Here is a 15554-nt window from a genome sequence, read left to right as displayed (position 1 = left end):
ATCGCAGAGAATTCGGTACCTATTCCATTACGCGAACTGATTATTCGCTATTGTCCACCTGTAAACAGAATATACCGACGATTGCCAATTTCCATCCATGTCCTCGGTGTTAGGAGATCCCATCGGCCCGCTGGGTATATACAAGCGGCAAATAGCAACTTATGTGCCGGTCACGTGTCGCTACATCGCTTCGTGTGTCCCAGTTCTTTCCGTTGTTACGATTCTCCGAACAAATGTTAATTTCATATTTCATCGAAATTGAAATGCAAAACCGAACGCGACGTTTCAATATGTATATCAAACATTCATAAGACATTAGATATTTATAAGATAAGATAAGCTATATTTTCATATATTACGACTGTTTGAATATGTTTGAAATTATTATTAATTCAATTGAATGTTAGAACTTATGGCAAAAAATATAGAAAGTCGAAAAGATAATTCATGACTAAAAATCAAGATTATATGTATAAAGATACTGACTCTCTTTTCATAATATATAATGTAAAATAATTAATGCATAATGTATGCACGAAAAGGATGATTTTGTTAAGGCATCAAAAAATTTATTGAATAAATACTAAATCTAAAATCAGAAATAGAAAATGATTTTATTGGAAACCAAATTTTTGTTATTACAGCAAAAATTTTGATTTATGGAACAAAACATTTTTTTCTAGTGTACAAATCTGAAAATAATTTTGTTGAATTATTAATAATTATATTGAATCCTCAAGTATGATGAGCAAAAAATTTTAATATTCTAGTAAGTTTGAGCGTCCTGCATAATTATTTTTATGGTTCAACAAAAATTATTTTCAGACCAGTATATCTAAGCAGAATTTAGCTAAATTTTTAGATATTCCATGTTATATAGGTAGCAATATTTAAATACTAGTGCACAATAAATTTCGGAATGTCGGCGTTCCTTCAATTGTTCTGTTTGCACATAGTATCGCTAATGAGTCAGACACGACCGATGAACTATGCGCGGAAGGGTGAAAGGTAGTAGAGGGTGGCAGAGAGTGGCGCAGTGGACGCGAGAGGTCCTTGAATGCCAATCCCTCAAAGCTAATATAATTATGGAACGTAGTAGGACTCGGCGAGCAAACGGCTCACGGATACAATCAGGACAATCAGCATGATTGGCGGTCTCAAGTGTACACACGAGGAGGAACTCTCTGAACGCCAAAAGCTAGCTGACAGTCGTGTCACATTGTCAACGACATTGCTTATCGGGAATCTTGTCGCACAGAATTCGCGCTAAGAAAGGCAATATCCATGCTTGCTTGCTTTCTTTCATCGAGATTACTCTAGAAAATCAAGACTGATCTTATGTGTTATGTGGATTGGAGTAAAATTAATCTTTTCTACTTTTTTAAGCAACACTGTAAAATATGTATGCCTACGAATTTCTTAATTATAACTAATTGTAAATAATAAAAAATGTAAATATAATACCTATAATGTAATATCATCAATTAAGTATTGTATTAATTAAGTATTGTAACAAAAAGTATTTTTTCTTTTGCAAAATTTCTATTTTTTTTATAGTACAGCTTATATTCACATTTCTAAAGTCCTCTCAATCATTTCGATTGTATTTACTTAAGAAATCGTTCCTCTTTCGAGATATTTAAAAGGTAGGGTAAGGATAAAACCCTTTAGAGGGCAGAGAAGTCTGCGTTGATTATAAAGCTTCTTCCTTCAATTAAATAAGATAAATCGTTTCTGTTTATCTAAGGCTACGATAGCAGTCCAAGATCGTGATCATCTTGCTTATCGGAAACCATCGAGCAAGGACTATTGCAAATCTCAAATCTCATCGGGAGGCATGATATTCGCAAATACGCAAACAGCCGGTCGCCCCCGCGAGCTGTTGACATTAATGAGTGCCCGCAAGACCGACGAATCCGGGGTTTCGATTTCGATGATCGCCGTCGGTCTTCGACGACGGCGAAGGGATCGCCGTCACGAAATAGGAAATTTGATCTCGCGTTGGTCGGTCGAGCGGCACTAGGCGTCGACAGGTCTTCTCAAAGGGATCCCGTGGATTTCCTCATCTGAAGAGGGAGGTAAATCCGAGCGTTGTTTACGCAGCATATTTGCGCCGTCGATCGATCCGTTCGCTTAATCGAAGGGTGCGCCTAATGGAATTCGCCGTACAAGGGAATAATTTCCTTGGCCAGGGAATCCTCGTTCGCGATCGATGCCATTTGCCGCCGTTCGCGTTTCATTAACACCGGCAGAAGCTAAATTAGATAGAATCGTATCTCGTCTGTTCCATGAAAAAAAATAGATTGGTTGGTTCAGCAAAGCTACAGCTTACTGTGCGAGTTCAACATCTATAACTAAGAAGATTTGATGATTCGACAAAGAAATTATATCTATAAACAATTATCAGTACTCTAATTCAGCTAATTCTTTGCTATAATGAAAACTGTTAATGTAATAAGTTTTCTTTATTACAGCAGCAAAAGTGTGCGCCACTTTAATATATTTTGTTAAAAATTTTGATCAATATTTTGGATTGATTTTATAGAAAGTTATCTTTGCTGTATTATAAATAATGTTGTATTATAAATAATAAATTTGTCATGTTTTACAATAAATGTGATTACCTATAAATTTATAAAGTAGCAAAGTGTATAGCTAATTTTATTCAGCTACACATTTTGCTACTTTAACATAAAAAACCTAATTTCGTATATTACTTGTACGATTGTATATTTGATAAATCAGTGAAATTTTTAGTTGTTTTAACAAATCTTTTTTTTTCCAGTCGGAAAAATTGTGATTTCACTGTGACAGTTGCAATTACGACAAAGGACTGCTTCAAATAATCTAATAGTATGCAATAGAAAAACAAGATTTGAAAGGTTGAATCTATTCGCCATTTACAATTATTTTAATATTTGATTTTCTTTCACAGAAAAATAATATGGATAATTTCGAAAGCTCAGGAATCATCGAAAGTGTCACGAAATGCAAATCGCGGACAAATAAACCCTGTGACGCATAAATATACAGCACGCTTATGTATTCCCGTGATGATCGTCAGCCCGCTCGATTCCTGTCCCATTTCGTCGCGATGTGGTTTTGTAGCAGGGTGACGCGGCTATTCAATGGCCGACGAAAATGCGAGTTTCTCGAAAGTGGCTGCGTATTGCACACAAACGTGCACGAGGCCGAGGAAAAAGACGAGGAAAAAGACGAGCAAGAAGAGAGCTCGGCATTATTACATACCGAATGGACGAATGTCGGTCCACTACGACGAAACGCTATAAATGCAAAATGCAATGTAGGCCATGGCACGGTCGTGCACAAGATCGACCTTTATGTCTCGTCGTGATGGCTCTCGGAAACGATCCCGTTTCTCTTTCGCATTGCATTGTGCGAAACTCACGCGAAACGTAACGTCGCCGTTAAGCATTTGTCACGATGTCACGTTTTGACTTGTAAAAGATGATCGAAATAAATTATTTTCTTATACTCCTACCTTTTTTAAATTACCTGATAATAATACCAATATTAACATATCTTTTATTATTATTTCATAGTTTATTATATATTGTCAATGATAGATAATTATTCTCTTTTTTTACTGATAGACGTAAAAATATTCGTGTCAGAATAGTTTTAATATGAGACGCGACTATCAATGTTGGTGGACCATTGAAGCAACTTCCAAACAAAGATATTTCTTTGGCTTCCCGCAAGATTGCAGCACTAGACAGGTAGACGAAAATTGTGTGATACCTAACATTATTAACGCTATGGGCGTAGCCAGAATTTTGTTTGGGGAAGGAGGCTAAATTAGAGTTGAAATTTTTAAACTTGAGAGGAGAGGGATATGGATTATTAGACTTGTTTTGTTTTATTGTTTTTAATTACTAGCAAGTAAATCACACGTAATTTACTTTATCTTTTACTTTTTCTTTTACTTTCTCTTAATCTTTTTCTCTTAAAATTGTAACTAATTCTTAGAATTGGAAAAATTTTAATGTATGACACTAGCCGTCTTGGATTCTCAGAAAATTTTTCTATAACGTTCACCTCCAAATCTTTCTTCATTTCTAAAATTAATTCCTTGCAAATACTCATATTAAACATAATCCGTCTAATCATTTTTAATTATATTTGTTCTTTGAAATATAGAGAAAAACCACAGTCCCCTCCCCCTCTTACGCCATGATTATCTTTTTTTATCTTCTTCGTCTTTAATATATTATAATATATTAAACATTATAAGAAAATTATTACCTTTCATAATATAGAAATATTATGACAAAAATATCCTTGTTTGTTAATTTCTAAATTAAATAAAAAATATTGAAAATATAATTCTATACACAACTTTTATAAATTATTAGAAACATGAGATCAAGTCACGCAATGAGTCGGAAGTCAAACGCCAATGGATGAATCTATCTCGTAAAATGAGTTAATCTTTTTACAGAGAACGCAAAGAGATCACAAGCTCGAAGACGATCTCCTATCAACTCCGATACCCTTTGCCCGTATCTATTTCCGCGTTACGTGTGTCATCGGTGAATTCCGAGTTCTTATTGCAAGACTTAGGTGGCACATACGTACACGTACAATCGGCGGTTGTCGGCCAACTGGTCTGGAAGCGCCGATAACCACGTACCGTGTTCAGTGCCCGAATCCGAAATGGTGAGGGCCCCCTCGGCCGTGCAATTTCATTCCGTCGACGCTTGCCGAAGTAAACTTCCTCTCGCGACCGGGAATTTCCGTGGAAGCTTTGGAAATCAGAAGCTTCTCCGCGAGTGATCACGTACGCGAAATGTCCGGTCCTGATCAAAAAACGGACTAGCCTCGATTGACCGTCGCATAAATAAGATAAATAAGGCAAAAGTAAAATTTCAACAAGACTGCGATTTCTTTGATCAATGATGGTTCTCGTTTACGCCAAAACGGAAATGAGTAAAAATAAACATCGACACAAAGAAAAGTCAGGTTAAGTATTTATGAAGAATTCTATAGTTTTCCTTTTATCCAAAACGTAATTCACTAATAAAGTATAAGAAAAGTGAAAAATGTTATTTCTTAATTATTAATTGTAATTTCTCTCTCAATTGTTGATGATTTTAATTAAGCTTTAATCATCTAGTAATATTATTTCTAGTAAAAATTAGCTTTTATTTATGATAAAATCGATAAGCTGCGAATACTGTAAAATTTAGTTTTTCTTTTTACAAAAGATAAATTAAAAGATAATAACTGATAGATGATTGTTATAAAAATTAGTGAAAAGAATATAGCTGGCAAGTTTCCGTTTTTTTAAAATGAACTAAAGGATGATAACCCACAATTTATTGATTTTTCAGAATAAATTAAACGGCAGACTTTGATAAATTATAACATTTTCATCCCTTTATACAATAGTAATACACCGCGACTTATATTGTTTGATAAAAGAATTGCTCTTTATTTCACCACGAAAAGAAAATTTATATCCAGCGCTAAATTTCCATTAAATTATTCCGTAAAATAAATATCACAATAGTATTATTACACCGTAACTACGCTACGTTTATCCGTAAATAAATGACGAAGGAGGGCACGCAGCATCAATCGACGTTAATGGATTAACTTCTGATGAACAATACCAACAATCTTCTTCGCGCTGTGAAGCGTTACACCTTCCGAACGTTCTCCCTGATCGATTTCGAGAACCGGTAGGTAGTCGATCTATTCGATCGCGAGATCACTGCGAGAGATCTCGGTTTGGATTACCTCGAAGAAATGCAACGTCGCCTTGCATCGGTAAGGTCGGTCTTCGGATTGCAAAGAGCGTGCATAACACGGGTCTCAGTCATTGTTCCCGGTGTGAGGCAAGGGACGACCGAAGGCAGGCGTTAATCGCATTGAAAACTGGCGCTCCGTGTCCAACTCCGTGTCGACCGACCGCGCGTTCGGTCACAAGTAGAACGGGATCGCGGTCTTCACGCTAAAATCGCGGAAAGGGCACGGGAATTCGCTGCGGCATGGATTTCCTCAGGGCCCAAATGGGTCCTCAGGACCCGAACATATTCGTCGCGCCCCATAGATTTCGTTCGGCAGAAACCTCCAGCTGCGCGACGTTTGCTTTTTGTCGCCATTAAGTTGAGATGGACAGGGTTTACGGAAGTGTGTGGCGTTTTTTAGGTCGACTGCAGTTAAACGGAAGAAACGTGATGCTACAATAACTTGAATATCGGGTGTCTGCGCTATACTAATGACATTTCTATTGTTTACAAATCTTAAAATAGTCCGAACTTATCGGATGAATTAAATATAAATCTTATTAATTAAAAGGAGAACCTTCATCCAGAGAAAAGGTTGCTTCGATTTAAAGAAATTTTTTTTTGCTATACGGTTAAAGAAAAAATTTTTTTTATTTAAACATTATTTTTTAAAATCATATAAAAAATTTATTTGATTTAAAGAAATTATGTTCAAATTCAAGAAATCCTGATTTGAACGTCATTTCTTGGATGATTTAAAAAAATAATGTTTAAATCAACGAAATTTTGTCACAAGTCAAAGAAATTTTTTCTTTAACCGTATAGCAAAAAAAATTTCTTTAAATCAAAGCAACCTTTTCTCTGGGTGTTGTCAATAGAAATTAGAAAACATTTTAGAAAAAAATGGCATTTAATCAATGGGATTCTCTATATAGAAACAAATTAGCATCAAATTGAAACGAGAGATGAACGGAACAAATGGCAAGAGTTCTATCACATTCCACATAGTTAAATACATCTAATATATGTGTATCTTGTATCTTAATCTCGATTTTTTCACACAAATGCTTTCATGCAGATACGATGTACATAAAGCGAATTTATTTGCAACTCGCACTTATCTTCCAAATTTTCAGCTGATGCATACTTATATATATTTATTAATTTTAGACGTGCATGTGTACGCGTATACGTTAAAATTCAGATAGCAACGCTCGCTTTATCGCGAACGATCAAAGCGGCAATTAATATTAAAACCGACGGCGCGGCGCAGCCTCCGTTCCGCGGAAAATGAAAATAGCTCGGATTTCAATTAAAATGTCCGCGCACAATGGACCCGCATAGCGGAAGAATAACACAGTTCTACCCATAATCCTTTGTTGCCGACGTCGAAAGAGAAAGAGCGCGAGTGCGTTTGCAGTACGAGAGCGAACCGTCGCCACCCGTGCCGCTTCCTAAGAGCGAAGAAATGCCTTGAAAACCGGAAGACCTTGGGGCTCCAATTTTAATTAATACCACCAGGCAAACAGACCGTTCCCGCCTAAACCATTGTTATCCTCGCATTGCGCATCAACCGCGTCGAAACAATGCAACCACTCTGTCGACGAATTTACTCAACGAATGTACGTCTTCATTGCTGTAATATAACAGATGCTGTAGTATACGGAAATTCACAGAAAATAAAGCAAGTATTAGCCGAGATGAAGAGGATTATTCAGAATCAATAAAGTGGCTATTGTAGAAATTGCCGAATTTATTAATTAATTTTGCGATATAGAAATATAATATTTTTTTATATAATGGGAATATATCAAATTTGCCATCAAATTTTAATTATAATCGATTAAAGTCTACATCCAATCTCTGGGTACTTTTTGGTAAAAATATTGATTGTTTTGCAGTTACATAGAAAGAACGATTTTGCTGAAGTAAAAAATTTAGTTGGATACAGATTTAGAAATAATTTTAATGAACTACCAAAACAATTATGTAGGACTCAAGTATAATGAGCAATGTTATAAAAAGTTTCGACATTCTAGCAATCAGCTTGAATGACCTACATAATTATTTTAATGGTTTAATAAAATTATTTTCACATATACACATCTAGCTAAATTTTTAAACTTTGACGAAACTGTTCTTTTCGTGTAATACAATTATTTCAATATTTATTTTTGGATGTTGCTTTTATTATTTTATATTATTTAAATAACAATACTTTAAATCCTATTTGGTATTAACCGTGTAAAAAAAAATTGTATCATTATTACGAGATTACGAGACATTACTGTTAGGATCCTAGATTTTAATACTTTTCAACTGAACCGGTACGCTGTAAATCGTAGAAACATCCCGGACGTTCATCGGCATACCGCGCGCAGAATTACAGTCGCATTAACACACAAAGAAGATTATGCGCTCGCGGGCCGCCGCGCCGCCGTCATCCATTATTCATAAAACGAGCGAAATAAAAACCGGCGCGCACACCTCATCGCGCGCGACGATGACCCATGTTTTTTTCCAAATATAAACCACCGAGGAGCGTCATTTTGGCGAGAGCGTGAACCGAGAACCGAGATAAATCACGGCACCCGGTGCACTGCGCGTCCGCCCAGCGCCGTCACCCAGCGCGCGCGATGTTGTAATATGCATGTACCAGCCAGCCTGAACCCGACCTGGACACCGCCATCCCAACCTGGATCCGAGTCCTGACATATACAAACGCGACAGTCGTCGGCGTGCGATGCAATATATGCAGTAGATGTATGTATATAAATGACCGTGTAGCAGCCACCTACCGTGCGAATTCTTGCAGGTGTTAGAACGACGAAAGGGCAGAGCGGAGGACGGAGGCAAAGAGAGAGAGAGAGAGAGAGAGAGAGAGAGAGAGAGAGAGAGAGAGAGGAGACTTCCGAAGGGAGTTTGTTGCATCAGGATACACATCGTGACTCGCACATCGAGAAACGGCGGGAAACCGCGATGCTCGCTCACTCACTCATGCCGCAGGTACGTTTGACTATGAATGCCGGTGTTACGTGAATCGCGCATTGTGATCAGAGAAAGAGAAAGAGGGAGAGAGAGAGAGAGAGAGAGAGAGAGAGAGAGAGAGAGAGAGAGCGGGTGAGTCCGACCCACAATGGCATTCCCCGATCTTCTCGAGAACACACGTGGCTACGCCGGAACGTAAAAGGATATATTGCCGCGTGTACCGCCTGCGGCGATGCTGGACGCGGGCTTTTAACCCGAACAGATTGGAGAACGCGCATCCGTGGTATATATCGCGCCGTACGAAAACCATACTAATTTTCGGATGCTACATTCGAACGCTGGTCATTACGCTCGAAAGGGCCCGCGGGGTGCCCAGCCGTCTGACCGATTAAACATCTGTGAATACGCGCGAGGGTAATTCGTTTTATCGGGCATTTGCAACGCACAATAGTTCGATCTGTAAGACGAAGAATACATTAACTGTGAAACAAAAAATATAAATCTCATCATTACAACGAAAAATGAAGTTTAAAAAAAATATAATATGTATAATATGTACAAATTTGATCCTTTTAATTAATTTTATCAAATTGATTCTATTTGTTGTGTATCAAAAACTCTAGAGTCCTCTCTATAAGAGAATTCGATAGCTCAGGGTAAATTTTTGCTTACGATGAAAGCAAAAATTTCTTTTCCAAATTTATTCACTCCGTTTAACCAAGCGTCACGTAATACACAACTGCTCGTAACCGTCACATATCGCTGACTGCAGCTTGAGAATCGAGTCCGAATTGTCCGACACCGGAAGACATATGAAAGCCGCATTAATTTCTCAATAATAGCCGCACTGACCCACGTTAATCCGCAGGAGGTCCACGATGATATCGGAACCCGTCGCAACCGTAACCGTCTTTGGCCAGGTATCGAAGCGAGTTACATCGTATCACCCGGCCCAAATCCGTATTCGTAGAATCACAGATCCGATTTAAATCTGAAAGACTAACCCTTTCGAAAACCTTCCCGGGTTCAAATGGTCGTTTAACCGGTCATTCTCTCATCCTGTCCAGCTATATTTGAAACACAATGAGCCGTTGATCCCACCCCCTTCATCATACTTTAATATCGTAGATGGCTGAGAATTTATCTAGATAATAAAACATGATCTATAGTACTATGATAGCATATCGCAAGTGTTTATGAGAAAAAGAGTTAAGATATTGCAACCAAGAATAAAAAATCACTTTATTATCTTCTATGCTTACACGGAAATAACGATTTTCTTGAAGTATCTAAAAATTTAGACAGACACAGATCTGAAAATAATTTTGTTGAACCAAATCAAAATCATGTAGAAAATTCAAACAACACTGCAAAAAATTTTGACATTCTAGCAATCATCTTGAGCATCCTACATAATTATTGTATTTTGCTAGTCCAACAAAATTATTTTCAGATTTGTAGTAAAATTTTTAGACATCTCAGTAAAATCATTCTTCCTGCATAAAGTCTCGCATACACAAACATAAATTTTTAATCGTAATCAATTTCGGAGAATAATAAAGTATTCAATAGTAGTTCAATAGCGCAGATTCGGAGAGACAAAGAAAGAGAGAAGAGGGGCAAATACTGGGGATCGTACGCATTGGTGAACCAAGCTGAGGTTCCAAGTTATCTTGGCGAAGTGAGGGGCCAAAATTCTACGTTCTATTCTCCACAGTCAGTGAAGACGATTTCGGTTAAAATATTCGGGAGAGATCGAGCGAGTCGATAGCGATTGTCACGCGAAGCTCATTCTCCCGTGAGCGTCGTGACTCTAAAATTGTTCAGATGGAAGAGACGAAAGATGGAAGAGGATTGAAGCCTGCATGTCTCCAATATGCGTAGACTGCGGATGGATGTGTCCTTCGACAGCGAAAGTGAAGCTCAGGGTCGGGACAGACATTTAGGGTAGACATAGTTGAACAGCTTTAGAGATTACATGGGACAGTCCCGCGATTTGAAAGCTATTAGAGGGTGCGTTCGATGACAAGTATTCATGAAATATATAACAAGTATTTGTAAAATACATCTATTGTAAATTGATTATTTGTTTAACCTAGTCTAATTAGATCAAAGATTATAAATTTCTAATTCAAAATACGAACTTGAAAAAATACAAAACCCATAAATTCAAAATTCGATTTTAAATATCAAAAATTGCAAAAAATTTGTAGAATTTGGTTTAATTTAGTTTAATTTTTTTTTTTTTCAAAAGTTCCAGAGTTATGCTTTCTTATTTCTATCGTTTTTAGCAAATTCGATTCGATATCATATTATTTAAATATTTTATCAGACTATTTGAATATTATATTATTGGTGTTCTCACCACGTAGGTAATACAACAGTCGTAAGGAGACTATTTGGAATACACCACAAAACGGCGACCGATCCTGACGAGAAGACGTGCTTACGTACCCGCTTATTTCGCAAATCCCGGCTATTGTAGTCGCTTAAATGGTCGACCGAGTGTGTCTTTCTCCTCGGATCGCGGTGACACAATGCTCGGTATCATCGAGGCCTGTTTACATAACCCGGCATCTGTCACAACTATTTGTGTCCAAAGACATAGATTCCTTCCCGAGACTCCGGGCCTAGCAGCTTAAGCTGTCGTATCTTTTGTCGCGCTACCGGCTTTTGCGTCCTCTCTTCATGGTCATGCTCGAGTACACCGGATCAGCAAACACGCACAGGCATGTCCTATTCCGCGAGAGATTTCGTCGAGCGTGTCCCTCCGTCTCTCTGATACGTTTTGTATATTTTTGTTTCGAAGGAAGCTGCTCTCTACATGACTAACTCGACGAAACGTTGTGAATACCTACCCTCCAGGATTTGTCAAGTACGAAGACAGTACGGACTTATATGTATATTTTAATAAAATTCTCCATACAATTGAAGGGGAGAATATAAAATTCAATTGCAAATAACTCACGGAATTCGCGAGATAGACAATTTTTATTTATTTTGATAATAGGATTTGAAAAGATTTAATAAATATGTGATTATGTAATATATATGTAATATTTTTGTATTCTTGGCTCATTAAAATTTCGGACGATTTAAATTTTAACATTTGGAACTTTTTCTTGAAGACCAAATTTTTCAATTCATGTGTATAATCATGTCATTTCCATAACATGTGCAATTGACTTTTTTTACTTATACGTTTAAGTCATGTTTCCCAAATGAGGAGTCTAAACTGAATTGAACAGAGAATCAATTTTTCTTCAAGCGATCAATTCGGTCAGTTAAAATCGTCGTTATTATTCCATGCGATCAGCACGCCCAAAAATAAAAGAGCCATATCGTTCGCGGCCTATCACTATCCATATACCTGGCTCGACTTGATTCACGACTGGCTTTACAAAAGCAAATGTAGACAGCGGAAGGATTACGGGTCAAATTACAGACTCGGCAATCCCATAGACGTATATATATATGTGTGTGTGTGTGTGTGTGTATATATATATGTATATGCCAGATTATATACAAGATGGTTCAAACTCACCGCGCAGCCAGTAGAATTCGGATGGAATCCGAGTTGGAATGGACGAAGACCTCAGTTGCGATCACCTGAAAATTCCAAGATGTAGGCAAATTAATTAATGTAGCCCTGTTGTTATAAAAATTATATTTAAGGTGAATTCTTAAACTATTTAAGATTATAAAATCGCAATGGAAAAAATAAATTAATTAATAAAGTTATTCATAAGAAATAGTTATCTTTGGACTAATGAAAAAAATTGGATTCCTGCGATACACTGTATATGTATATGGTAGGATTACAATGGCTGCGCCTACATTCCTTTCATTATATCGTACCGCGGCATTATGTCGTCGACTACCTCGCCATGAGGACAATGACACATAACTCGAATGATAAATCCGTCGATGGCGGTGTCGCGTTGATGACTTATGCGAAGTCGAAGCTCCCGGTGACAAACAATGTTCGCATATACACAACAATAAATATCGATACACGGTTCGGCATTTGGAGTTATCAGCCTCTTGTAATAAATAAATGTAAGCTTGGGGCGGTGCTTGAAATATCGACACTGCTAATGAATTTCCATTACGCTTCAGGCTTAACATCGATGTTACACGCATAATGAATAACCCGCGATGAATCGCGTATGAAAAATAATTAAACTGCATTAACTTGAAAGGAAAGTTGTGCGCTTTTATCTGTCTCTATCCGTGAAAATTATTTGCTTCAAATAGAAATATAGAAAAGATCTCGCTCCGATCGATCTTTATAATAAATGTAAACGTTCCAACGTTCTTCGATATAAAAATATACATAAAATTGAATATAGCATAGAATAAAAAATACACGAATAAATGATTCATATTTTATCTAAGCTATTGCAATAGATAAGTAATGAAGACTGCTACGAGAAGTTCCTAAAAGTTTCTAAAAGTATCGAGGCAACATCGCTTCGCGAGTACATCATTCGGGAGGTTCGCGAAATTCAGCGTAAATGTACATCATCGACCTCTGACTAGCGTCTTGTCGATCGATAAAGCATTTCGATTTTTTCCTTCCACGGAGATACGATACGCGTATTTTCAGCGATTGGCCGAACATGCAACGCTCAGCCGACTCGCACCCATGCACGTAACTCCAGCAGTAAACGCATAACTTCCGGTAAGTTTGCTCGTCGGACGTGCGATTCGTGGCCCAGGTAAACATGAGTTATTCCGGCTATCGGAGTGAGCCTGCATTAGCGTTTCCGCATAGCCCGCGTAAATATTCCTCTCTTGCACGCCACTTTTTCGTTTCTTTTTTCCCTCCCTCTCAAGAGCATCCGTTACTCACGCAGAAAACTCGCATTACCGATGAAAACCGGACAAAGTCGAGTACTCACACTTGCGGTTTATATAAGAATGTTCATAAGAATTTATGGTCCAAGGAAGGCTCAAAGAATGGAGGATTGAACTACCAAGAGATAATATGCTCACCCAGAGAGTATATTTTACCGTAGTGTCCAACCTAAATTATCTCGATAAACGAAGATAAGATATATCTGAGATATGGAACTCGATTATCAAACACTCCATTCGATCACTCCAATCGAGTCACAAAGATGATGCCGTATTTTCTTCATTTTTTCAGAAGATTTCCCATCGTTCGCAAATGGAGAAGGGTGAGTCCTACGAAACTCGAGACGCCGTTAATGGAAAGGCAAAGTATGACCGCCGCTTCCTAGGGACTCAGTCGAAACTGAACAAACTCAGACGCAGTCAAAATTATCACGATTCTCTTCCGGCGGCCGGCGTCTCCTCCGTCCACTTTTCCGCATTTATTTGCGGTATTCGCGTATTCCATATAATAATTTTAAACAGTTACATACCATCCCATATTTCTATAACGGAATATTGAACGTTCTAGATACGGGGAATACTCCGCCAACTTTGTACTTCGCGTTGACGTGTCGATAACTTCGACGTCTCTTCCTTTCCGCTTCGTCAGTTAATCATATGGAAATAATGCGATATTCTTTGAGTCAACATGAAATGTTAATTAACGAACCCACGTATCTATAAATCGGTAAATGTGTAAGTAAAAATAGCTACCTATCCTTTTTTAATTATTTCCGCTGGTTTCTTTATAGGATATGATTTTCCTCTTTTATTACAAAAGTCTTTAAAGTTTCTCGTTTGCACGTGCATTTGTTTCTCCGGTTTTTCTGGTAATATTTCTCGCGCCTATTACTCCCGGAGGCCAGGAATGTCAGACGTATCGCAGCACAAAAACGGTACTCTTGTATCCTCGCGGGCCATATAAATATTAATACTAAAAAGATAACGCGTCCGCGCATAACTTATCACATCGAGTGATAAGCCGATCTAATGAAAAAAGTATTTTTTTTTTACGAGTCTCACACATATCTAACAGAAACTATAATGTCCACTCTCTTAATTAGTCAAAATACTCAGAGATATTTTAAGAAATTAAATTATCTTGCTATTAAATCTCAAATATATCTAAAAATTAATAAGATTAAATTAACATTTTTTTAATGTAATAAATAAATAATATTTTTTAATATAGTAAATAAATAATATCATTATTAACATAAAAATGGGATTATCTTGTCATTATTTTTTGTATATATACATATCTAAAAATTAATAAAATTGAATTCACATTTTTCGAAGGCGTGGCAAATAAATAATAACGTATCACATTTTCATTGATTTAAACAAGAAAGAAGCGCTTAAACTTTGTGTCTATGAATTCTTTTAAAGGTAAGAATCGCGAATATCTTTCGACCAAAGATCGAAAGAACCAGCATGCGAAGATGATCCGAATGGCATTTCACGAAGAAAATATAAATCGCTCTTTTGCATCTTGGAAGTATATGGGCAACGACGTATCGATCAAAGCCAGAAAGTTCGCGCGACATCCTGAATATTACCACTAAATCTCGGAGCTCGTAATACAGACGTTTTGAAATGGTTCCCAGAACCAGACTGCCTGTTATATGTGTCGTTTTCTACTGACGTTAAAAAGAGGCCAATAGCGCCATAAAATATCGTACTTGTACCTTGTTACGGATCGCAACAGAGTGATATTTATATGAAATGAGTGTTTCATGTAATGAGATTGCGTTTGCTAATCCAATATCGTTCGGTACTATCTGCGCATTCGTATGGAAATTTTATATCCCGTAACATGTCCGCTTTACTGTTGCTTGATGTTTCAATTTGCATTCCAAATATGGCGATTAAGATAATACGAGAATTTAACAATTGATTACATGCCCAAAATAT

At 37.2% G+C, this 15554-nt stretch overlaps 1 protein-coding gene across 1 annotated transcript in view; it reads right to left on the bottom strand.

Annotated features, from left to right (window-relative positions):
• The window catches only part of pxb (putative Hedgehog signaling attenuator pxb), a 647697-nt gene that overhangs the window by 540071 nt on the left and 92072 nt on the right, over positions 1-15554 (bottom strand). Inside the window, exon 2 of the mRNA XM_087415727.1 lies at positions 12286-12350. The gene's annotated coding sequence lies outside the window, so the exon portion shown is untranslated. The remainder of the gene's footprint in view (positions 1-12285; positions 12351-15554) is intronic.

This window comes from Acromyrmex echinatior, chromosome 18 (genome assembly GCF_024713525.1).
Source record: "Acromyrmex echinatior isolate Ae372 chromosome 18, ASM2471352v2, whole genome shotgun sequence".
Taxonomy (NCBI): Eukaryota; Metazoa; Arthropoda; class Insecta; order Hymenoptera; family Formicidae; genus Acromyrmex; species Acromyrmex echinatior.
Note: the sequence above shows the minus strand (reverse complement) of the source record. Positions and strands in the feature narration are given on the sequence as shown.